Source organism: Aotus nancymaae, unplaced genomic scaffold (assembly GCF_030222135.1).
Source record: "Aotus nancymaae isolate 86718 unplaced genomic scaffold, 86718_ANA_hifiasm-v0.15.2.pri h1tg000059l, whole genome shotgun sequence".
Lineage (NCBI taxonomy): Eukaryota > Metazoa > Chordata > Mammalia > Primates > Aotidae > Aotus > Aotus nancymaae.
The window spans coordinates 30502618-30526827 of NW_026988473.1; the positions used below are offsets into that span (position 1 = coordinate 30502618).

Below are 24210 nucleotides of genomic sequence, written 5' to 3' on the forward strand. Positions count from 1 at the left end.
AATGGTAATTAATTATAAAAATTGTTTTGAAATATATTTGAATTTTCTCTTCAAAGATGCTTTCTTTTCTTGTTATTTAACCTACTGATTTTCTATTTGGCTTCATGGTCTAATATTTGTTAATCTTGAGAAAACTATAAAAATTAATGCAAATTTTGCATATGGTTATAATAGCATGGGTTTAGTTACAAATGCAAGCAGATATACCTTTTAAGTGTAGAGACCCAAAAGCAAAGTGCATATAGTTTTATCATTGGCTCTTTGGTTTTTCTTATATAATGTATGTTTTGTATCAGTGATTGTCAGCTAAAATGTTTTTAAAGAAAGCATGCTTATAAGAGGCCAAGGCAAGACGATCACTTGAAATCAAGAGTTTGAGACCAGCCTGAGCAACATAGCAAGACCCTCTCTCTGTAAAAATTTTGAAAAATCAGCTGGATGTGGTAGTGCGTACTTGTAGTCTAAGCTACTTAAGAGGCCAAAAAAGGAAGATACCTTGAGCCCAAGAGTTTGAGGCTTCAGTGAGCTATGATTGTGCCATTATACTCCAGCCTGGGCAACAGAGTGAGACTGTGTCTCTAAAAAAGAAAGAAAGAAAAGGAAGGAGGGAGGGAGGGAGGGAAGAAAAGCAAAGAGGTCAGGCACAGTGGCTCATACCTGTAATCCCAGCATTTTGGGAGGCCAAGGTGGGTGAATCACTTGAGGTCAGGAGTTCAAGACCAGCCTGACCAGCATGGCAAAACTCCAACTCTACTAAAAATACAAAAACTGCACTGCAGCCTGAGTAACAGAGCAAGACTCCATCTAAAAAAAGCCCAGAAAAGTAAAGAAAAAATGAGAAAAAAGCAAGCATGCTTAGCTTTATTTTCTTTAAAATATGTTTATTTTTAATTATTATGAGTACATCATAGTTATATATATTTATGGGGTACTTGTGATGTTTTCATGCAGGCATACAATATGTAATTATCAAATCAGGGTAATTAGGGTGTCCATCACCTCAAGCATTCATCACTTCTTTAGGTTAGGAACATTCCAATTTTATTCTTTTAGTTATTTTAAAATATACAAGAAATTATTGTTAACTATAGTCATATAGTCACCCTATTGTGCTACTGAATACTAAATCTTATTCATTCTAACTACATTTTTGTAGTCAACACCATTGACCATCCTTTTGTTTTTTATCTCCCCCCCCACTACCTTTCCTATCCTCCAGTAACCATCATTCTAGTCTCCATCTCCATTAGCACAGTTGTTTTTTTTTTAGCTCCCAAACTTGAGTGTGAACATGCAATAATTGTCTTTTTGTGCCTGGACTATTTCGCTTAACATAATGATTTTCGGTTCCATCCACATTGCTGCAAATAACAGGATTTTCATTCCTTTTATGGCTAAATAATATTCCATTGTATATATATACCACGTTTTCTTCATTCATCCATTGATGGACACTTAGGTTATTTCATATGTTGGCTATTGTAAATAGGACTGCAAACAAACATGAGAGTGCAGATATCTCTTTGATATACTAATTTCGTTTCTTTTGGATATATACCTAGCAATGGGACCATTGGATCATATGGGAATTCTATTGTTAGTTTTTGAAGAAACTCCATGCTATTTCTCCACAGTGGCTTAGTGGTTACCTGTAATTTATATTCCCATCAATGGTGTATGAGGATTTCCCTTTCTTCACATCCATGCCAGCATTCACTATTGTCTGTCTTTTGGATAAAAGTCATTTTAACTGTGGTAAGATGATATCTCATTGTAGTTTCTATTTATTTTTCTTCCTCAGTCAAATTTTTTCTATAAAACAGTACTACTCTTTGCCATACATAACAAAAGAACTAAAAAAAAAAAACAAAAAACAGAAACGAAGTCTTGAAATCTAGTATTTAAATTTTAATTATGTGGCAAGATGGGCTAGATGCTCACCAAACCCATTTTCTCTTCCTGGGTATAGGATTAACCTGCATTTCTGTCTCCCTCTTGGGTAAGGCCGTGTAATAAGTTACCACCATCAGGAGATGAGTGAAAGTGTTGTGTCACTTTCAGGCTCAAACCGTCAAAGCAAGGCCTACCTCCTCCACACAGTGGTTTCCAAACTGTGAGCTGGATTCTCATGTGCAGGGACAAAATGTGTTGAGGATGGCAGAGCTTTGTCATCCTCAGTCATTGGATGACACCATATAGCAGAGTCACCAAAAGCTATGTTGAACTATATCATGAGTGAGAAATAACCTTTTACTATATTAAACTCTTGAGATTCAGAGATTGAGATTAACTGTTGTAACAGTTAATTTACTCAGATTAATTCTACCCATTTATATTCAACCTCTGGTTGTATCTCCCTTAGTGTTATAATGGATTTTTAATAAAAGATTTTAAGAAAATTAAAAGACATGAAACAAAAGTGACTTATATGCTACAAAACATTTTGAACACACAGAAAATATACAATATGCAGGAACATTGTAAACATGGTAATTAAAACAAGTCAAAATAGCGAAATGCCACTAATTTGTTTCTGTCAAATCAATTCTGTAGGCCAAATTTCATCTGCCACCTGTTTTTGTAAATAAAGTTTTATTGGAAGACAACCACAACCATTCATTTACATATTGTCTATGGCTGTTTTTGCATCAGAGCTGGATTTATAGTTCTTCTTTTTTAGAAAGGGTGTTGCACACGTAAGGCTATCTATTTAAGAGCTTGCCAATGTCTGGCCTTCGAATAATCACATTTGGACAGAAACTTTCATAACAGCCGCTAGCTCCCTGAGGGCATGCCTGTTGCCCTGGACATGCTTTGGAGAGGCCAAGTGTGCTTTAGAGTAAGTTTGTTTTCCCCTTGGATTTCTATGTCTAGATCCATTTAAATCTTTCTGCTTAGCTATGTTACATTTGAAAATATGTCTTTCTGATTCGTCTACCCACAGATCACCTGTAAGTATCTGTCAATGGTTAAATTTTATTAGTCTAGATATGCTACTTCAATTCAACAAGTAGGTTATGTAACCTCCATGTAATTGCTGAGGAGGGAAAATGTATGTTCAATGTCATGGCTACAGAGAGAGGAAGGAGACTGTTTTCATGTGAACTTCTTGCAGCTGCCTAAACAGAAGGAAGCAATTATGAATCTCAGGTGTGGAGCCAAGAATTCTAAATCCTAGAAATGGAGTTGATGGGGGAAGGATTGAGGATGATAATAAGTGCATTAAAATGAGATATATGGCCAAAAGAGAAAATATGGTTATTCAGACTGATCATAGCATCTTCAGTATTTTATTTTAGAAGGTCAGCGTTTATCTCAGACTAGCCAAATCAGATAAGGCAATAAATGCCAAAATGCTTTGCACACCATAAAGTGCTAAAGGAAATAAGGTTTAAAATTCGTGATGCTTGATTTTAAAAACAGCTATGGGTGCATTTTTCTAACATTTTTAGAGTAGTCTGTATGATAAATTAAAATATAGAGATTAAGAGCTAGAAACTGATTCACTCATCTATTTAAAAGTACATTTTACATGGTTTCCTCCATTTTCACAGACTTTTAGGAGAACTACTCTGAGCATAAATTCTCTCTTACTTCCTTTCTCCCTCCTTACCCATGAAGGAAATGACAAGAACACCCTAAAGCAGGGTCTCTACTGAACAGTGGTGTTAAATAACTTGATAAAAGCTTCATGTCAGTTTCCACTTGGAAATAGGTTAGAACTTGAGAGCCTAGTTATTTGTTATAATCTGAATGTTTGTGTACCCCCTAAATTCATTGATTGAAATCCCATCCCCAATGTGATGGTACTGGGGGTGGGGTCTTTTGGGAGGTGATTGGGTCATGAAGCTGGAGCCCTCTTGAATGGGATTAGTGCTCTTATAAAAGAGATCTCAGGGGGTTGCCATGTTCCTGCCACCTTGTGAGGACACAGCGAGAAGGAGAGCCTTCGCCAGACAGTGAATCTGCCAGCCCCATAAACTTGGACTTCCCAGCTCCAGAACTGTAAGAAACACATCTCTGTTGTTTATAAGCACCACAGTTTATGGTATTTTGTTATAACAGCCAGAACAGACCAAGACAATATTCAAGGGGTTGTCTGCATCCCAGCAGAAATAGCACCACCTATGAGCTTCTTAGAAATGCAGTATCTCAAACCCTATTCCAGAATTTGCATCATTTCTTTTCTTTTTTTTTTTTAATCTTCTTTTCTTTTCCTTTTTGAGACTGAGTTTCACTCAATCACACAAGCTGGAGTGCAGTGGCATGATCTCAGCTCACTGCAACTCTGCCTTCCAGGCTCAAGCAATTCTCTTGCCTCAGCCTCCCAAGTAGCTGGGATTACAGGTATGTACCACCATGCCCAGCTAATTATTTTATTTTTAGTAAAGACAGAGTTTCACCATATTGGTCAGGCTGATCTCGAACTCCTGACCTCAAGTGATCCACCTGCCTCAGCCTCCCAGAGTGTTGGGATTACAGGCGTGAGCCAACATGCCCAAATATTCATGGATGGCTTGATCTTTGTCAAGCACTGTGTTGCACTTCAAATACATTCAGCCGATGTTTTGCCCACTCGCAATTTTTTTTGTAGTGATGCAACATCACCTTTTTTGGGTGAAAGGTGCTACCCTTCACCCTTTTTCTGTCCATACTATTTGAGTGAGGCTGGCACAACCAACTGCCTCCAGGATCAGCCAATCTGAGAACTTGTTCTCTTGATCTCAGTCTAGAGTACATGACCCACAAGCTACAAGCAAGATTCAATCCTGGGCCTTTTTCTGGAACTATAAAAAAGAGGTGCTGTTTTTTAGCTTCTGGTAGTTGTCTTTGCCAACACATGAAGAGAAACTACTTGAGAATAAAGCCAATCCAAAAACAGCACAGCTACGAGTCGGAGAAAAGGCAAATTTTGAATACATTCATTGGACATCTTTATCCAACCATGTCTAAAGCCAGTCTTTCACTTTCAATTTCCTGTTGCATGAATTAATATGTTTCCTTTTCATTTGAGTTAGAGTTGGATTTTTTGGGGGACCTACAACTGATGAAATCCTAACATTACACATGCATGTTTTCATTTAATCTTTACAATATGCTCTGAAATAGATACTATTAGTGTAGCCATTTTCCAGATGAAGAAACTGAGGCTCAGAGAGGTTAAGTATCTTGCTCAATAATAGATAGTCGACAGATGGCAGACTAAATGTTAACTCCCAGAATATCTCAGTACAAAAGTTTACAATTCATCAAACCATTGTGAATACTGTTTATTGTCTGGAATCATTAAACTCTGCATTTGAGAAACATTGAAAAGAAGTAAATATTCTAGAAACTCACTCTAATGGTCTCTATGCTATGAAAGTGTATCCCTGAAAGACTGCTGGAATAACTGGTCCATTGAAAACTTTTCTTAGCTGAACCTCCTTGAACAGATTTTATTACAGACCTCATCTTAATTCAGTTTGTGCAGTAATGTGTTGCAGGTTTATGGCGACAACCGTGGGTAATTTACTGTAAGGTTGAAGCCAGCTCAAGGTAAACTTGGGAAATCAAACAAACTTTTCAGCATCATAGTTCTACTTTTCCCATGCTTTTCCATTTCCCATTTCCCAGCAATAACAGCCATCTCTAGCACTTTTTTCCTTGTACCTAATTTAAAAGTTGTGAATAAAAGATTCAAAATATTTTTTATTTTATTTTTTCAAATTTAAGAGGAAAAGCAACCTTTAAATTGTGGGTTATATCGTTAAAAGCCACAGGAATGAACTATTAATAGTGGAAAACTATGATCAGGGAATGCAACATCTACCCAGATGTCTGCAGTCATAGCACTGACTCCGTCTATCCCTAAGGCTAAAATTGAGCAGGTCTGTGAATACGTTGAGCCTGCAAACAGTCATGCTAAATAAAGCAAACTTTATTGGGTAATACTCATTTAAAGACATTAGATCATAATTTTGTCTTTTAGGGGAGGAAGTGGAAGTCCAAACAAGGAATTGATGTGGAATCTTCCTAGATCCAATGCAAAAGAAAGATAGAGAATTTTGCAAGGAAGTACCATTTATTAAAATGAGTTATCAATAGAAGCTCTTACCAGTCAAAAGAAGGAAAAAGCACTTGCAACACCAGTGTGTCTGTTCTGGTTGTCTCCTGTATCCCAGCCTCTTTCAATCTCCCATCCTGCTGCTGCTCTACTTCCAAAACAATTTGTTAATATATCTGTTCTGCAGACCTGCTCTGCATTTGCAAGACTGAATCCTCAAATGCTTTATTCATTTATAGGAGAGGTTAGCTGGAACTACATGAGGAAAGTCAAATCTCATCTACTTCTTCCAAGTGCACTAGGAGAAAAAGTCAATGCATAGAAATGTCCCTTCTTAATAGGGAAATTTTTTTTCTCAGTTGTAGTAATAGCAAATACCAAAATGTGTGTATAAATATATGTATATGTTTTCATCTTTAAATTCATTCAATATAAACATGCATTCATTTATTTATTTAACAAATATTTATCAGTGCCTGCTCTTGGTGAGGCATTGCATATGAAGTACTGTATAAAAACATGGAAATTTGGTAGTTCCAGGCTGTGTCCTTCTTTTATTCAATAAATATTTATTGAGCACTTAAATATGAGCAAGGAACTATTGGACTGAGTGATGATTAACTTAAATAAATTATCTGCTCTCATAGAATTTACATTCTGGTGGGAAAGACCAATCATAAAAGGAAATCTTGACAAAGTAAGATAATTCTAGAAAGTGATAAGAAAATAAAACAAAATAATAGAATATTAAGTAACCCAGGGAAGAATGATAACTTTAGATGCAGGTGCTACAGGAAGATTCCTCTGAGAAAGTTTCAAGGAGTCTTATAATAGATTATTTACTGTTCCCAAATTCTTGCTCTCTTTCCTGGGAGATTACACATCCCTACCATATGACTTGCAGTGTCTTCTAAAGGAGAAGTTTCCTTCTCAATCACATCAACACCAGGCTTAGCCATGTGATATACTTCAACCAATGAAATGTGAGCACAAGCACCAGCCTGCCGGCTCCATAGAGTAGCTCCAAGAAACATCTTTTGCTGTTGAAAGCTGGTTTGTTCTCGTCCTTCTCCCATGAGTTGGGCAAATTACAGACCGAGTTTTCTCTTTGGGCCTGGATCCTGGAATGATGAAGACATGGGGAGCAGATCCACAGCTGACTCACTGTTAAAGGATGGGCCACGTAGCATAAGCATACATGAGAAATAAAACTATATTTTTTGAGATACAGTATAACCTGGTCAGAGCTGACTGAGAAATATTACTGAACAATGAGAAGGAGCCAGTTTTGAGAAGATTGGGGAAGATGTGTGTGTGTATGTGTGTGTGTAGTTGAGAATTCACCTGACATTCTCAAGGAAAAGAAAAAAGTCAGCATGGGTGGCAGAGGGCTGGAGGTGACATAGGAGTGGTAAGAGTGAGCCCATGGTGCAAATCTTTGCAGTTCAGGGTAAAAAGTCTGAACTACATCAGCTCTTCAAAAACCTTTAAAAGATCCAAAAGTTACTTTTAAACAATTTTTACACATCACTTTACATTTCATTTTTTCACTTTTTATTTTGAACACATTTCAGACTTACAGAAAAATTACAATAATCACAGAGAGACTTTCTATATAGCCCTCATTCAGCTTCTTCTGTCCGTATCCCACATAGCCACAGTACAATGATCAGAACCAGGAAATTAGCACTGATACGGTTTGGCTCTGTCCCCACCCAAATCTCATCTTGAATTGTAGTTCCCATCATCACCATGGGTCATGGGAGGGAGTTAGTTGAATCATCAGCATGGTTACCCTCATGCTGCTGTTCTCTTGATAGTGAGATTTCCTGAGAACTAATGGTTTTATAAGGGGCTTTCCCCCTTTTGCTTGGCACTTCTCCCTCCTGCTGCCATGTGAAGAAGAATGTATTTGCTTTCCCTTCTGCCATGATTGTAAGTTTCCCAGCCCTGCAGAACTGTGAGTCATTAAAGTTCTTTCCTTTATAAATAACTCAGTCTCAGGTATATCTTTATTAGTAGCATGAGAATGGACTAATACAAACACTAACTTAACACTATTAAATAGACTACAGATCTTATTTGAATCTTATTCATTTTCCCATTAATGTTACTTTTCAGTTCAGAATCTTGTCCAGGGTCTAATTTGGGATACGACATTGTTTGCTTAATGGTAATTGTCTATTTCCTTTCTCTTGTACCTTTATTAATTATACTTCTACAGTAAGGAATAGTTTTCCTTTCTCTCTCATTTATTTATTTATTTAACAAAGCATTTATTTATGTTAGTGTGGACTCATAGATATTTGTGGTATTCTATACGTTACAATCCAATATTGTCATTTATTTTGTTACCCAAACTTTTCTAGATTTGGCTCTTGTTTTTTCAGTTGGCCCCCATCTTTTAGTGAACATATCCTTACATTATGCTAGTACAAAATATTCAGGTTCATTTTATATTTTTTTGACCTTAGCCCTGGAACCCACCACTTCTCCTGTGGGCCCTGGTTCCTTTCACTGGAGAATGGTGTTTAGAAACCAAGATCTGAGTGCTACATGTGCATTACTACTGGGATGCCATTGCTTCTAAGCCCCCTTAGTAGCAGACAGAGCTAGGAAAGATATTTGTTTACTTTAACCCACATACATACCAGTATGTAGTTATCTATCTATCTCTCTATCTATCTATCTATCTATCTATCCATCCATCCATCCCTGAGTTTATTCTGATACCTCAGATTCCAGTACAACATTTCAGTGTTCTCTTTAGTCCAGGGGTCCCCAAACCCTGGGCCTTGGATTGGTACCTTGTCCGTGGCCTATTAGGAATTGAGCTGCACAGCAGGAAGTGAGTGGCAGGTGAGGGAGCATTACCACCTGAGCTCTACATCTGGTCAGATTAGGGGTGGTATTATGTTCTCATAGCAGCACAAACCCTATTGTGAACTGCACATGTGAGGGATCTAGGTTATGTGCTCCTTATGATAATCTAATGCCTGATGATCTGAGCTGGGACAGTTTCATCCCAAAACCATCACCCCACCCCACCCCACTCATGGAAAAATTGTCTTCCAGGAAACCAGTCCCTGGTGCCAAAATGGTTGGGGACTGCTGTTTTAGACTTTAGCCTTTCCTTATTTTTAAACTTTTTCCCTGCCAATGAAAAACCCAGTTCTTATTACCTTCAGGATATCTATTTGTTCAATTTTAGCACACCCATTGTTTCAGAATTGCCAAACCATAAACCTTTGAGAAACACATTTACTTGTAATATTTCAGAATTTATGCATGCATTAGTTCTTTGTGCCTTTAGCTTTAGAATATCCAGCCAAGACTGTGTTCTCCAAACCTATTTCTTTTCTTCCCCATTCCCTTGAATATGGTTATGTTATTCATTTGCAGATGTGCTAGTGTTTTTATTCCACTTTGGGCTCCCCTCAGATCCTGCTTGGTTTTTATTGTCTATTATTTTGGGTATGTGATGGATACATGAAACATTACTATGATTCTAAGAGTAAGAGTTCTCTAATATATACTTAGAAAAATGTCATGCCCTCATTCCTGCTAAACTGTTTCGGTTCCTCCATCCTTTCCATCCTTTTCTCACCTCACTCCATCATGTAACCAATCTCTTTAGTTTCTGCTTTACTCTCTCTGTATCTCTTCTACACAAAAAAGTTGATATTTTTTCAAATTTCTTTTTTTCTTATTTGAAGGGTAGTGTATTATAGATATTCTTTTGTGTTTTGTTTTTTTTTTTGTGCGTGTGTGTGTGTAACAATATGTACTGGAAATCAAAGGGTAATACTCTTTGCACCTACTATTAAAGTATATGATAGCTCTGGATTAAAAAAAATAAGTTTCAATATAATGTGTTATTTAAAGAACACTGCTTAAATTTGACTCTTTAAAATGTTCCTATTTTACATCCATCTGTATTTCTGGTAAAGGATCAAATATTTTAACTTTGTATACTCTGGGCAATGTTCACCATTGTCAAGCTCAGCTTTCCTTGAAGGTCAGCAGGCCTGACATCTGACATGAAGTCAAGCAAATTGTCTCTCCATTTCCGCAGTTGGAAACTATGCACACTGTTGGAAAAAACTGGAAATGACTGGCTGTGTTTGCTTTGGACAACTCATCCAAATGAGAGGGAGCCCAGCACGAGTTCTGCTTGAGTGATGTCTGAAAATCTGGCCTCTGGGTCTACCTTAAAAGCCTACCTATTTGACTTTCACTAGAGTTCAGATATATAAACCAAATATCTTTGCTTTGGCTTTTCTTGAGTCATATCAATCTACACCTTATCAAGAGTATGAAGTTTGCAAGAATAAAGAAGCAATTGAGCATCCTAAACCCAACTGTTAGTTTTAGTCTTTGGGAATGTCAACAAAAGGACTTAAAGTTGTTTTATTAATCATGTTTTGTTGGTATTTTCTGGGGTTAGTAGGAATTTGAGTAGAAAAAATTGTCTTTTCTGTTGTCAATATGAAAAATTTATACTTACCAATGCCAACTTTTAAATTTAGGATTTTTAAAATCACACTTTTATAAAAGAAAACACTTATCTAGGAAAGTAGACATCAATTAACATTTTAAAAGATTGATGTGTTTGAATATTAAGAAAGCCAATTATATTTTGGTCTGTCAGTTAAAGAGATTTTTCTATGTTTATAATATCATATTTCAAAACCTAGTTTAGCAATATATTTGTATATAGGAAAATTAATAGCTTGAAAATTATACCTTCATGAAGAAAGAAAGAATGGTGTGCTTTATTTAAAAGTTATGGCTTTTCAACTAACCAAACCTGGAAGTACTATATCCTTGTCTACCTCCATCAAGAATGGAGGAAATTCTCTGGGTGAAAAGGCCTTACAAAAAAATCATAATCTGTTAAGTTCAGAGTGTTTGGAATTAGAGAGCCAAATTATCAAGATGGTCACCTTCACCATCTACCTGCCTTTTATGTATAAGTACTTTGAAACGGTCAAAATTTCTACCTCTAAACCTACTTTAAGATACTTGCATGGTCCTAGAACAAATTTCTTGCACATAAGAAGCATCTGTGAAGCATTTAAAGGGCAATTGCCAAGGCCCCATCCCCAGAGACTTTGATTTTGGTTCTGAAATCTGTATATTTAACAAGGGCTGGTAGTTAAGAAACAGTGTCCGAGACTGGAAGGGGACAAGGAGATCATCTAGCCTAACCCACTTATTTTACAAATGAAGAGGCTGAGACCAAGATAGAAGTCAAAGCCAAAACAATGTTACTTATTCATTCACAAACTACTTAAGGGACACCCATACTAGATGCATGAGGCATTGGGAATACAGTGGCAAATACGGCAGAGTGAGCCTTGCCTTTATAGTCTCACGGGGAGTCAGGGTTCATGGCAGAAGTAAGATTATACAAACTGAATTATGTCCTAAATCAGAGTTCCTGCTAGTCTAACATGCAGCTTTTGCCTTAATTAGGGTTATCATTACAATCCCTGAGAAAGACATATTATCACTACAACGTTTGAAACTGCAGGCAAGGGGAACGTCGTAGAGGTAGATTTTACCATGAGATGGCCCTCATGGTTTAGTTTAAATTTTTATAAATAATTTTACAAGTAAAATAGATAAATTGTATATTCTTTAAAAATAATACTTATCCTTCAGATTTTTCCCATGTTCTTGAAAAGTCTGTTACATTTGTGATAGTTACAATTCCTTACTGGCTTCCACCTCTGCAAAGTTTTGGGGTTATATTGAAATGTGGACAACTGGGAAGCACTTGCCCCTTAACCATCCCCAACTTCTAACACTCACACTGGAGCTAACTCACATTGTGAGCCCTAAGCACTGTCAAGCTCGATCTTTTGCTTATGTTGCTTGTGATAAGTGAAGCAAGCTCATCTATGGTCAAACTTACGTAACTTTTACTGATTAAAAAATGTGTTGTTTTGTTTAGCATACAGTAAGGCAAGTAATATGGACATTGATACTTAACAAAGTTCCTTCTTGTTTTTCCTTGACAGTTGGATTGATGAATGTATTCTGTGTGGACTTTAAAGATTTAGAAATGAAACAGACCTCAAGGTAATGATTTCAGCATATTAAACCTTTATATGATATGAAACGACAGAGTTCATAACTAAAAGCTGTAGTTTTGAGATTAATTTAAATTCCAGAACCAATATATAGTCTCACTATTGCTAACTCTAAAATCTGGATTCAATAAACTTCTGCTTTCCGGGTCTTTACCAAGATTCCTTTCTTAACTTGTATTCCTGTCTTAGCATTCAGTCCCAATCAAATTCTATTGGGTGTATGAATAGTGAATTCTAGTGACATAGTTTTCAAGCAAATTTTAAATAGAATGTTAAAGAATTGTAGTAAATGTTTAGTTTTAATATCTATCATATATGTTGTGGATTTCATTGTAGGCTTGTAGTGAGGATTTCTCAAACGTACTAATAACAGTATTAACATTTCATTTCATATTAACTTAATAGATGACACAATATATTAAAATAAATTTTAAACTTCAAATTGCTTTACTCTTTCCAATTAAATTGTCACTTGTATTTGGATAGAATTTGGACAGAATCTTGTACAAAAGTTTTGAAAAGCCAAAGACATGAGAAATTATTCCATTGGATATCATAACGTTTGCATATTTATTCAGACCTTCTTAACCTTGCAAGTCTGTTAAAAGTGGCATGGAAATTGTTCATGAACAGGCTTCCTCATTAGATTTTTGGCACCTTTATATTAGTCCCAGCCAGAACTCTGAAGAGCAAAGGCAAAATTGGAACACATTTATCTGAATATTTCAGAATCTCCAATGAGGTTACTTCTAAAAGCCAGGAAAGGGTCATGGGGATTCTTTTATTCCTGCTGCTTCTTCTATAAAAATCTTTCATTATCCAAATTCATTATGGAAAAAAATTGCTACCTCCAAATATGCTTTATTTGTAGAATGTCTGTGCAAAAACTTTTTGGTTGAGTTTCAGGTCTAGAAAACAATCTTATTAAACACGGCGGCCATCCAAGTGCAATTTAAAGATCCCATGGCAATTTTCTAAAGGAGCAAGGATTAATCCCAAATCCTGGCCAATATCAATAAAACTGCTTCTAATTTCCACAGTCCCGTTTGAGCTACTGTCAAGAGCATAATGGCTTTCTCTATTAGCATACATAGTTTCTCACTACCAATGTTTAACTCATTACTTTGTAAAGCACTTTAAAGTACTTTAAAATACTCCAAGTATGAAAACTGCTGTTTAAAAACAGTCCTGTGCTGTTCTGCTCCATATCAGAATAACCTACGTAACCCACCTGTAATAACATTAACGATTCTTAAACTCGACGTTTTACAAAGGCATTTTTTTCCTCCACCAATTTTAAATAAAATACATGGCACCATGTAGACTACTTTCAACTTATATCTAATTAACGTGCCATGGTTTATACTTGTTTTTTGAAAATGGCCATGAGTGATCTAGGTCCCCTCCTTGACTACCAGTATCTTGATAACAGAATCCACTTTTGAGTTATCTCTCTGTGAGCCAATCACAGTATATTTTTAAAAGTAGCTAATTAATATTTGGGTTAAAAATAGTCATTTATTAATTTTTTCAAATATTCATCCCATCCGTCTTTCACATGTGACAGTCATGAGTCGGGCACTAAGGATAAAGAGATAAATTAATTTTTTTTCTTCAACTTTTATTTTTAAGTTCAGGGATACACGTGCCAGCTGTGCAGGTTTGTTACACAGATAAATGTGTGCCATGGTAGTTTGCTGCACAGATCATCCCATCACCTAGGTATTAAGCCCAGTATCCATTAGCTATTCTTCCTGATGATCCCCCTCCCTCCACTGCCCCCTCCTAACAGGCTTCAGTGTGTGTTGCTCCCCAGCAATGTGTCCATGTGTTCTTGTCATTCAGCTCCCGCTTATAAGGGAAGACATGTGGTGTTTGGTTTTCTGTTCCTGAGGATAATGGCTTCCAACTCTATCCATCTCCCTACAAAAGACATGATCTCATTTTTATGGCTGCATAGTATTCCATGATATATATGTACCACATTTTCTTTACCCAGGCTCTCATTGGTGGACATTTGGGTTGATTCCATGTCTTTGCTAATGTAAATAGTGCTGCAGTGAACATATGTGTGGGTGTGTCTTTATAATAGAATGATTTATATTCCTTTGGGTATATACCTAGTAATGGTATTACTGGGTCAAATAGTCTAGGTCTTTAATGAATTGCCACACTGTCTTCCATAATGGTTGAACTAATTTACACTCACACCAACGGTGTAAAAGTGCTCCTTTTTTACCACAACCTCATCAGCATCACTTATTTTTTGAGTTTTTAGCCATTCTGACAGGTGTGAGATGGTATCTCATTGTGATTTTGATTTGGATTTCTCTAATGATCAGTGATGTTGAGCTTTTTTCATATGTTTGTTGGCTGCATGTATGTCTTCTTTTGAGAAGTGTCTGTTAATGTCCTTTGCCCACTTTTTAATTACATTGTTTTTTTCTTGTAAATTTGTTTAAGCTCTTTGTGGACTCTGGATATTAGACCTTTGTCAGATAGATAGACTGCAAACATTTTCTCCCATTCTGTAGGTTGCCTGTTCACTCTGATGGTTGTTTCTTGTGCTGTACAGAAGCTCTTTAGTTTACAGTAACTAAACAGCACAGTACTGGTTCAAAAACAGACATATAGACCAATGGAACAGAATACAGAACTCAGAAATAAGACTGCACATCTACAAAATTTTTCTCATTCTGTAGGTCGTCTGTTCACTCTGATGATTGTTTCTTTTGCTGTGCAGAATTTCTTTAGTTTAATTATCACATTTGTCAAATTTTGCTTTTGTTGCAATTGCTTTTGGCATCTCCATCATGAAATCTTTGGCTGTGCCTATGCCCTGAATGCTATTACCTAGATTTTCTTCTAGGGTTTTATAGTTTTGGGTTTTACATTTAATTCTTTAATCCATCTTGAGTTACTTTTTGTATATTTAAATTTTCTGCATATGGTCAGCCAGTTTTCCCAGCAGCATTTATCAAATAGGGGATCTTTTTCCCATAGCTTGTTTTTGCCAGGTTTGTTGAAGATCAGATAGTTGTAGATGTGTGGTCTTATTTCTGAGTTCTGAATTCTGTTTCATTGGTCTATGTGTCTGTTTTTGTAACAGTACTGTGCTGTTTTGGTTACTGTAGACTTGTCTTGTGCAAGTTTTCAAAAGAAATACTTCCAACTTTTGCCCATTCAGTATGATATTGGCTATGGGGTTGTCATATGCAGCTCTTATTATTTTGAAGTATGTTTCTTCAATACCTAGTTTATTTAGCGTCGTTAACATGAAAAGATGTTGAATTTTACCAAAGATCTTTTCTGCATCTGTTGAGACAATCATGTGTTTTTTGTCTTTAGTTCTGTTAATGTGATGGAATCATATTTGTTGATTTGTGTATGTTGAACCAACCTTGTATCCCAGGGATAAAGCCTACTTTGTTGTGGTGGATAAGCTTTTTGATGTGCTGCTGAATTTGGTTTGCCAATAGTTTATTGAGGATTTTTGGCATCAATGTTCAAGAATATTGGCTTGAAGTCTTCTTTTTTTGTTGTATCTCTGCCAGGTTTTAGTATTAGGATGATGCTGACCTTATAGAATGACTTAGGGAGGAGTCCCTCCTTTTCGATTTTCTGGAATGGTTTCAGTAGAAATAGTTTCAGCTCTTCTTTGTACCTGTGGTAGAATTTAGCTGTGAGTCCATTTGGTCCTGGCCTTTTTTTGGTTGGTAGGCTATTTATTACTGCCTCAATTTCAGAACTTGTTATTGGTGTATTCGGCAATTAAATTTCTTCCTGGTTTGGTCTTGAGACAGTGTATGTGTTCAGCAATCTATTCATTTCTTCTAGATTGTCTAGTTTATGTGCATAGAGGTGTTTATAGTATTCTACGATCATTGTCTGCATTTTTGTGGAGTCAGTGGTAATATCCCCCTTATCATTTCTGATTGTGTTTATTTTATTTTTCTCTCTTTTCTTCTTTATTAGTCTAGCTAGCAGTTTATTTTTATTTATTTTTATTTTTAAATGGAGTTTTGCTCTTGTCACCCAGACTGGAGTGCAATGGTGCACTCTCGGCTCACTGCAACCTCCACTTCCTGGGTTCAAGTGATTCTCCCGCCTCAGCCTCTTGAGTAGCCAGGATTGCAGATGCCCACTACCACGCCCAGTCAATTTTTATATTTTTAGTAGAGATGGGGTTTCACCACATTGGCCAGGTTGGTCTCAAACTCCTGACCTCAGGTGATTTGCCTGCCTCAGTTTCCCAAAGTGCTTGGATTACAGCTGTGAGCCACCACACCTGGCCCATCTATTTTAGTAATTTTTTTTTTCCAAAAAACCAGCTCCTCATTTTGTTGATTTTTTGAAGGGTTTTTCGTGTTTTTACCTCCTCCAGTTCAGCTCTGATCCTGGTTATTCCTTGTCTTCTGCTAGTTTTGGGTTTTGTTTGCTCTTGGTTCTCTAGTTCTTTCAGTTGAGATGTTAGATTATTAACGAGATCTTTCTAGCTTTGTGAGGTGGGCATTTAGTGCTATAAGTTTTCCTCTTAACACCGCTTCAGCTGCGTCCTGGAGATTCTGGTGCATTGTCTGTTTGTTCTCATTAGTTTCAAAGAACTTCTTGATTTCTGCCTTAATTTCATTATTTACTCAAGAGTCATTCAAGAGCAGGTTGTTCAATTTCCATGTAGCTGTGTGGTTTTGAGTAAATTTCTTAATCTTGAATTCTAATTTGACTGCATTGGCCTGAGAGATTGTTTGTTACAATTTCAGTTCTTTTGCATTTGCTGGGAAGTGTTTTACTTTCAATTATTTGATCAATTTTAGACTAAGTGCCATGTGGCAATGAGAAGAATGTATATTCTGTTGTTTGGGGATGGAGAGTTCTGTAGATATCTGTCAGGTCCACTTGATCCAGAGCTGCGTTCAACTCCTGAATATCTTTGTTAATTTCTATCTCGATGACCTAATATTGATAGTGAAGTGTCTCACTATTATTGTGTGGGAGTCTCAATGTCTCTTTGTAGGTCCCTAAGAACTTACTTTATGAATCTGGGTGCTCCTGTATTGGGTGCATATATATTTAGAATGGTTAGCTCTTCTTGTTGAATTGACCCTTCATCAATATGTAATGATCTTCTTCGTCTTTTTAAATCTTTATTGGTTTAATGTCTGTTTTGTCAGAAACTAGGATCACAGCCCCTGTTTTTTTTTTGTTTTCTGTTTTCTTCGTAAACTTTCCTCTATCCCTTTATTTTAAGCTTATGTGTGTCTTTGCACATGATGGGTATTTGAAGCAGGAGAATCACTTGAACCTGGGAGGTGTAGATTGCAGTGAGTTGAGATTATGCCACTGCATTCCAGCTTGTGCAATAGAGTGAGGCTCTGTCTTAGAAAAAAAGTTGAATTTGACCACAATCTCTTCTGGCTTGTAGGGTTTCTGCTGAGAGGTCTTCTGTTAGTTTGATGGGTTTCCCTTTGTAGGTGACCTGGCCTTTCTCTCTGGCTGCCCGTAACATTTTTTCTTTAATTTTGACCTTGAAGAATCTTATTATTATGTGTCTTGGGATTGATCGTCTCATGGAGTATCTTACTGGGGTTCTCTGCATTTCCTCAGTTTGAATGTTGGCCTAGCTTGCTAGATTGGGGAAGTTCTCCTAGATGACATCCTGAAATACGTTTTCCAACTTGGTTCCATCTCCCCATCTCTTTCAGGTATCCCAATCAGTAGTAGGTTCAGTCTTTTTACATAATACCATATTTCTCATAGGTTTTGTTCATTCCTTTTCATCCTTTTTTCTCTATTCTTATCTGCCTTATTTCAGAATGATAGTCTTCAAGCTCTGAGATTTTTTTTCAAGCTCTGAGATTCTTTATTCTGCTTGGTCTATTCTGCTTTCGATATTTATGATTGCATTGTGAAGTTCTTGTGCTGTGTTTTTCAGCATCATCAGTTTGGTTATGTTCCACTCTAAACTGGCTATTCTGGCTATCAGCTCCTGTATTGTTTTATCATGATTCTTGGTTTCTTTGCATTAGATTACAACATGCTTCTTTAGCTCAGTGAAGTTCATCATTACCCACCTTCCAAAGCCTACTTCTGTCAGTTCAGGCATCTCAGCCTCAGCCCAGTTCTGTGCCCTTGCTGGAGAGATGTTACTATCATTTGGAGGAGAAGAGACACACTGGCTTTTTGAGTTGTCAGCATTTCTGCGTTGATTCTTTCTCATTTTCGTGGGCTTATCTACCTTTGATCTTTGAGGGTTGCTAACCTATGAATGTATTTTTTGTGGGGTCTTCTTTGTTGATGTTACTGTTTTCTGTTTGTTTTTCTTTCAACAGTCATGCTATTCTTCCACAGTGCTGCTGCAGTTTGCTGGGGGTCCACTCCAGACTCTAGTTGCTTCAGTTATTTCTCATACCTGGAGGTATCGCCAGTGAAGCCTGCAAAATTGCAAAGATGGCAGCCTGCTCTCTCCTCTGGAAGCTCCACCCCAAGGGGGCACTGACAAGTTGCCAGCAAGAACCTGCCTGGAGGAGGTGGCTGGAGACCCCCTATTGGGAGGTCCCGGATCAGGGACCCGCCCCAAGAAGCAGTCTGACTGCCCTTTGGTAGAGTAGGTGAGCAGCATTCCCGGGGACCCTTCCTTGCCTGGACCGTTTGTATTTTCCAAAGTTGTCAGGCTGGAATGGCCGAGTTTACCGAACTGCAGAGATGGCGGGTGCTCCTCCCTGGGGGAGCTTCATCCCAGGGAGAAATCAGAACTTTGTCTGTAGAACCCTTGCTGGAGTGGCTGAACTCCCTACAGGGAGGACTTGCCCAGTGAGGAGGAATAGATCGGGGGCCTGATTAAAGAAGCAGGCTTTGTAGAGACACGGATGAATCTAGAAACCATCATTCTCAGCAAACTGACACAAAAACAGAAAACCAACCACCACGTGTTTTCATTCATAGGCGGGTGACGAACAATGAGAACATTGGGCACAGGGAATCGAACAACACTCACTGGGCTAGGTGAGGGGGTGAAGGGGAGAGGAGGGGAGGGAAAGAGGGGAGGCGGGGAGGATAGGGAGGGATAACACCAGGAGAAATGCCTGATGTAGGCGGGGGTAGGGAGGGGTGGGGGTTGGGGGTGGGGGGGTGGACAAACCACCATGGCATGTATGTACCTATGCAACAATCCTGCAGGATGCAGGATGTGCACATGTACCCCAGAGCCCAAAGTACAAAAAAGAAAAAAAAGAAGCAGTCTGACCACAATCTGGCAAGGCAGCCGTGCTACACTGCAGGGAACCCCTCCTCGTCAGAACTTCTTTTATTCTTCAAAGCTGGCAGGCTGAAACCAATAAATTTAAATTTGAAGAGGTAAAATTAAGTAAATAAAGATAAAGAAAAATAAATTGACTCATTGATTCTGCCTTCAGGAGCACTTACATGATGTAGGAAAACAGATTATACTATACAATCCAAGTTGAAATTCCTTAAACAGAGGGTCTTATGAGAACACAAAGGGAAGGCAACTGGAGCTTTACAGATGACTTCCTAGACTAGAGATATCTGATGTGGGTCTTTAGGGTTAAGCCATTAATAGCAAGGCCAAGTAGAGGAAGAGCATCTCCTGCAGAGAAAAAAAAGAATGAGCAAAGGCGGGCTGTTGAGAGAATTCCAAGTGCTTAGTATGACTATAGCGGTAGTCTCAATGGGAGCAGGACCGCCCCCTAGAGGATGTTTTGAAAAATTAATGATTTTTCTTGGTTCCAGTAATTAGTAAGCACTACTAACCTTAAAATGAGAAGGGGCCACTGATGCTAGATGCTCTGCAATGGGCAAGACAATTGCATGCAATGAAAAATTGTCCCAAGTTCAAGTTTGGACAAGTTTGGGATGTCCCTCCAGGCATTTGTGTCCATGAAAAACCTCTTTATAACTGTCTCGGCATAGAGCCTAACTCCATATATACATATAACACAAAATATTTTTGCACAGTTTTAATACACACTAAATTTTCCAGGGACACAATTACATAAATTAAGGAAAGATTGTGCTTTGCTATGTTTGGAACTTTATCAAGAGTCATTCACCATTTCAGAAAATAACATCAAAGATGTAATACAGCTCTTGGTGTCTGAGTTGCCAATTCAGCCATCTGTATCAATCTGTATTTCTAGGTATTGCAGTCAAGGTGATACTATTTTTAAGCAAAAGTGTCTAACAACTTTATTAAGTTCCCCAATGTAGTTGTGCCCTAACATTTTAGATTATTTTATTGTATATTACTTTCTTTTTCGTTTCCCTCTAATGATAGATACTTAGGGCTTTTTTTAAAAAACCCAATGAGAAGATAGGTTATTTTATCTATGAGTTTCATTTCAGGGTAGTAAAAGTGTATTACAAAATGTTGTTTGTAACAAAGGGGACATTAGGCTGCAGAGGATAGAATGGGCTGTTATGTCAGTAGCATCTCTTTCCCAAAAGACCTCAGTTGTGACATGTGAAACTCTAATTGCTATGTGATGTTTCCAGTTGTAAGAGCCTGATTATGGTTTAATGCTTGCTGGAAAAATAAATGAGCAAAATCAAGTTAGGAGACCACTTATTTTTCCCTGCATGAAACATTTTAATGTGACTTTACACCCATATTTCCCTGGCTATTTTGGCAACATTAAAGACCCAGTCCATATCAAGGCCCAAGTGAATACATTCAAGAGCTATTTTTATCTTAACTTTTCTAACTAGTCCTTTGGCACCATTCAGAGATGGTAATGATAATATCAATGATATTAATAAACTAGCATCTAGTAAGCACCTACTACACGCTAGAGACTGGGTGAAGTATTTTCCATAGCAAATGTCCTAGAATTACAATTAAACTGTAAAGGTAAATACTTTTTGTCACCACTTTATATACAAACGTATAGAATCAAGAGACACTCCTGAGGCCACACCAGCTTTAAGTGGTAGAGGAAGGATCCACGGTCAGGTGTACTTGGGTGCAGAGCTCATCCGAGAAGAAGGGGTATAAGCCATGGTCCCTGGCCTCAAACAACTTAAAATTTATTTGGAATAAAAAGACTCATACATAAAAGATAAATGCTAATAGATCACAGACTACACTAATTGCATAATGAGTCAGACAAACAATAAATCCTCTTTCTATGACACCAAACTTTGCATATGTAAAAATAGTGTTCTCTTCTGGGTTTCTGTGATTTCCCACATGCTGGGCAGGTAAGATTTTAAACGGACAAACTGCAACACATGGTTGAAATCTGTTCCCACTTGAAACTGTGGAGGAAAAATAGCTAAGAAAGAAACAACTTAATATTCATTGACTGCTATATGGCATCATGACAAAATGGCAAGATCATAAGTCTCTCCATGAATTGTAATGAAAGCATATAAGATACGAACATACTGGTGTTTGATTTATCCATGGATAATTAATATTGCTTCAAATTTGAAATTACTTGAATAGATGTTATTGGGCTTAACTCTGGCATTGCCCAACATCGGTTGAAACATGGAGCATGATTATGAAGTATTAAAGGGAGAATTAGTACCTGACCATATTGTCCTTGGAAATAAATTACTTTTCTTTCTAGTCTCTCCTTTTAAAAAATAAAATAAGAAGACAAGATATTGAAATGTGAGAAATATTCAAGATATTGAAGTGAGGAATTTCCTTATGGCAAGGACAAGTGATTTATCCCATTTTTGTCACTATGGTAAATGAATACCTCTTATCATCAAAAACACTTAGAATAAAGATTTCAAGTAAATTATGAAAATAAATTGCTAGACCTAAACAAGATGTGCTTTAAGTTTGTTTTACTATGCAGAATTTAAACACCTGTTGATATTTTACACTGATTTCATATTATTTCCCTTCTCCCCACCCCCATTCATCTTCATCATCATCACCACAACCCACATGTGGACATTATTGAGGAGAAAAATGGTTGACTTCAGAACCAGAGATACTTACACTGATATCTGGGTCTGGAGGCGGGGGGCCTGGAACAAGTTGCTTTTCTTCCATTAGCTGCATTTTTCTGGAAAGTGAGAATAATTCCATGAGTAAGCAGAACTCTGCCTGGCACATGGCATGTGCTCAATAAATGGCAGCTATCACTGAACGTGGTAAATACGGAGGAGAAGAAAGGGTATAAGCCATGGTCCCTGGCCTCAAGCAACTTAAAATTTATTTGGAATAAAAAGACTCATACATAAAAGATAAATGCTAATAGATCACAGACTACACTAATTGCATAATGAGTCAGACAGACAATAAATATTGGAGGCATTCCCACAGGCAGGATCAGTCAAGCAGGGTTCCATGGAGAAGCAGCGTCTGGCAGTGGGACTCAGGCATGGTCAGGAAAAGCAGAAAGGGGTTCCTAGCAACAGGGCTGGTACTCAGGGGCCACAATAGGCACAACAAGGTCAGCACCAACAATACTTTCAGGCATCCGCAAAATTTTTTTGTTATTTCTCTCACCGAAGAAAGACAATGAATCTGGTAACAATGAATATATAATAATCAACCCAGCCTGGATTCAATTTGTCTTTATACTAACACAGTTGTAAAGTATAAGTTTTGTATTTTTTTTCATGGCAGAAGGAGCCCATGAAGACAGACGTTTCTGGGGTCTACCTAAGTCATAAGGCAGCCCTGCCAGAGAGGAGTCAAGGAAACTTTTTCTAGAAATTTATGCCATGCCTACATTTCTAATTCTTTTCTAAATCAATATTTATATGGGAACAGGCTGAGGCTTTAGACCCTTGCCACGGCACTTGCAAGGTTTCCCCCTACAGGAATCAAGGAAACTTTTTCCAGAAATTTATGCTACCCCCTTTGTTCGCTTATTCTTCAAAGTTTGTGAATCAAACGAAGATGCAACAGTATGCCATATGATGAAATCATATGTTATTTTAAAGAAAGATTTTAATGGCATATGAAATTCTCTTCCTTTCAATTCATCAAAACTTGCTTGCCATTTTACCTCATAAAAATCCTCCAAGCTTATTCTGATTCCCAAGGCCTTCAGAGGCAAGCGCTTCAATCCAAAGGGATTCAGAAGGATTTGGTCCCTCTCAGTACCTGTGTGTTCTTGGGCTGTCACCAGATCCTCACTGAGACAGATGTCACCAATTCCCTTCCTACAGATAAAGCAGAGTGGCAGTCAGAAGCTGGAGTCCCTGAATTCCTAGCATTTTATTTACTCCCACTGGAGAACAAGCAGTCATATCATCCTTCAGTGGAGAAGCAGGGAAGAAAAACTAAATTTGAGGATATTTTTGTTTTACACAAAAAACTCATAATTATCTATCATATTTCTTTCTTGGTTTCAGAAGGAATTATATTTCTATGCCTACTGTCCCCAAATCCATTACTGATATCAGTAAATTAATAAGTGGATTAGATGAATGAGATCTTTTTTTCTGAACTCTCTCTAAGAATCATACAATTTCAGAGCCAGAGGAGATCATAGATACTGTCTTATTCTTCCCCTCAACGATTTTTTCTCTTAGGTGGTGATTGTCCTGTTTTAGGATATTTTGTGTTTTTTTTCTTCCTTTGCCCACCTTGTAAGTGTGTTGGTCATCAGGTTTTTGTATTCTTCCTTTTTCTCTTTTAATCCTATCAACTTTTGAGGAGTAACCTCCAAATTATTCCTGCTTGTGCATCGATATGAATTCTGCTTCTCTAAATAATCCTGACCCGTCCACCCACAAATAAGACTGCCAAAGCTCTACAGTGGGCACCTGCCATGTCTTCAAGCCAGTGTCACTTAGACCACCTCTGCCTGGTGTTATAAACTCTTATTCCTTTATCTCATATTTCTTAGCTCTCCAATTTGTAACTTCACACTTCATCTCCGAGTACTCATTTCAGACACTTTTTGAATTTTTTTCTTCACTTTTAGCCCACATCCAATGACCTGTCATCTTCTCAACTTTTACAAACTACTTTAGACTTAATTCTTCCACTAGACCTTGCTATTCTCTAATCTTGGTTTCCATTCTGGTCCAATGACTCATGTTCCATTGCTTCTGCTAAGGGCTGTTTCTCTGTCC

The 24210-nt window shown here is 37.5% G+C and overlaps 1 long non-coding RNA gene across 1 annotated transcript in view; it reads left to right on the forward strand.

Annotated features, from left to right (window-relative positions):
- LOC135270198 (uncharacterized) overlaps positions 1-20712 on the forward strand; it is a 45981-nt gene extending 25269 nt beyond the window's left edge. Inside the window, exons 3-6 of the long non-coding RNA XR_010338405.1 lie at positions 10122-10409; positions 12013-12133; positions 18493-18993; positions 19382-20712. This is a non-coding gene — a long non-coding RNA (uncharacterized LOC135270198). The remainder of the gene's footprint in view (positions 1-10121; positions 10410-12012; positions 12134-18492; positions 18994-19381) is intronic.
- Positions 20713-24210: the final 3498 nt, after the last annotated feature.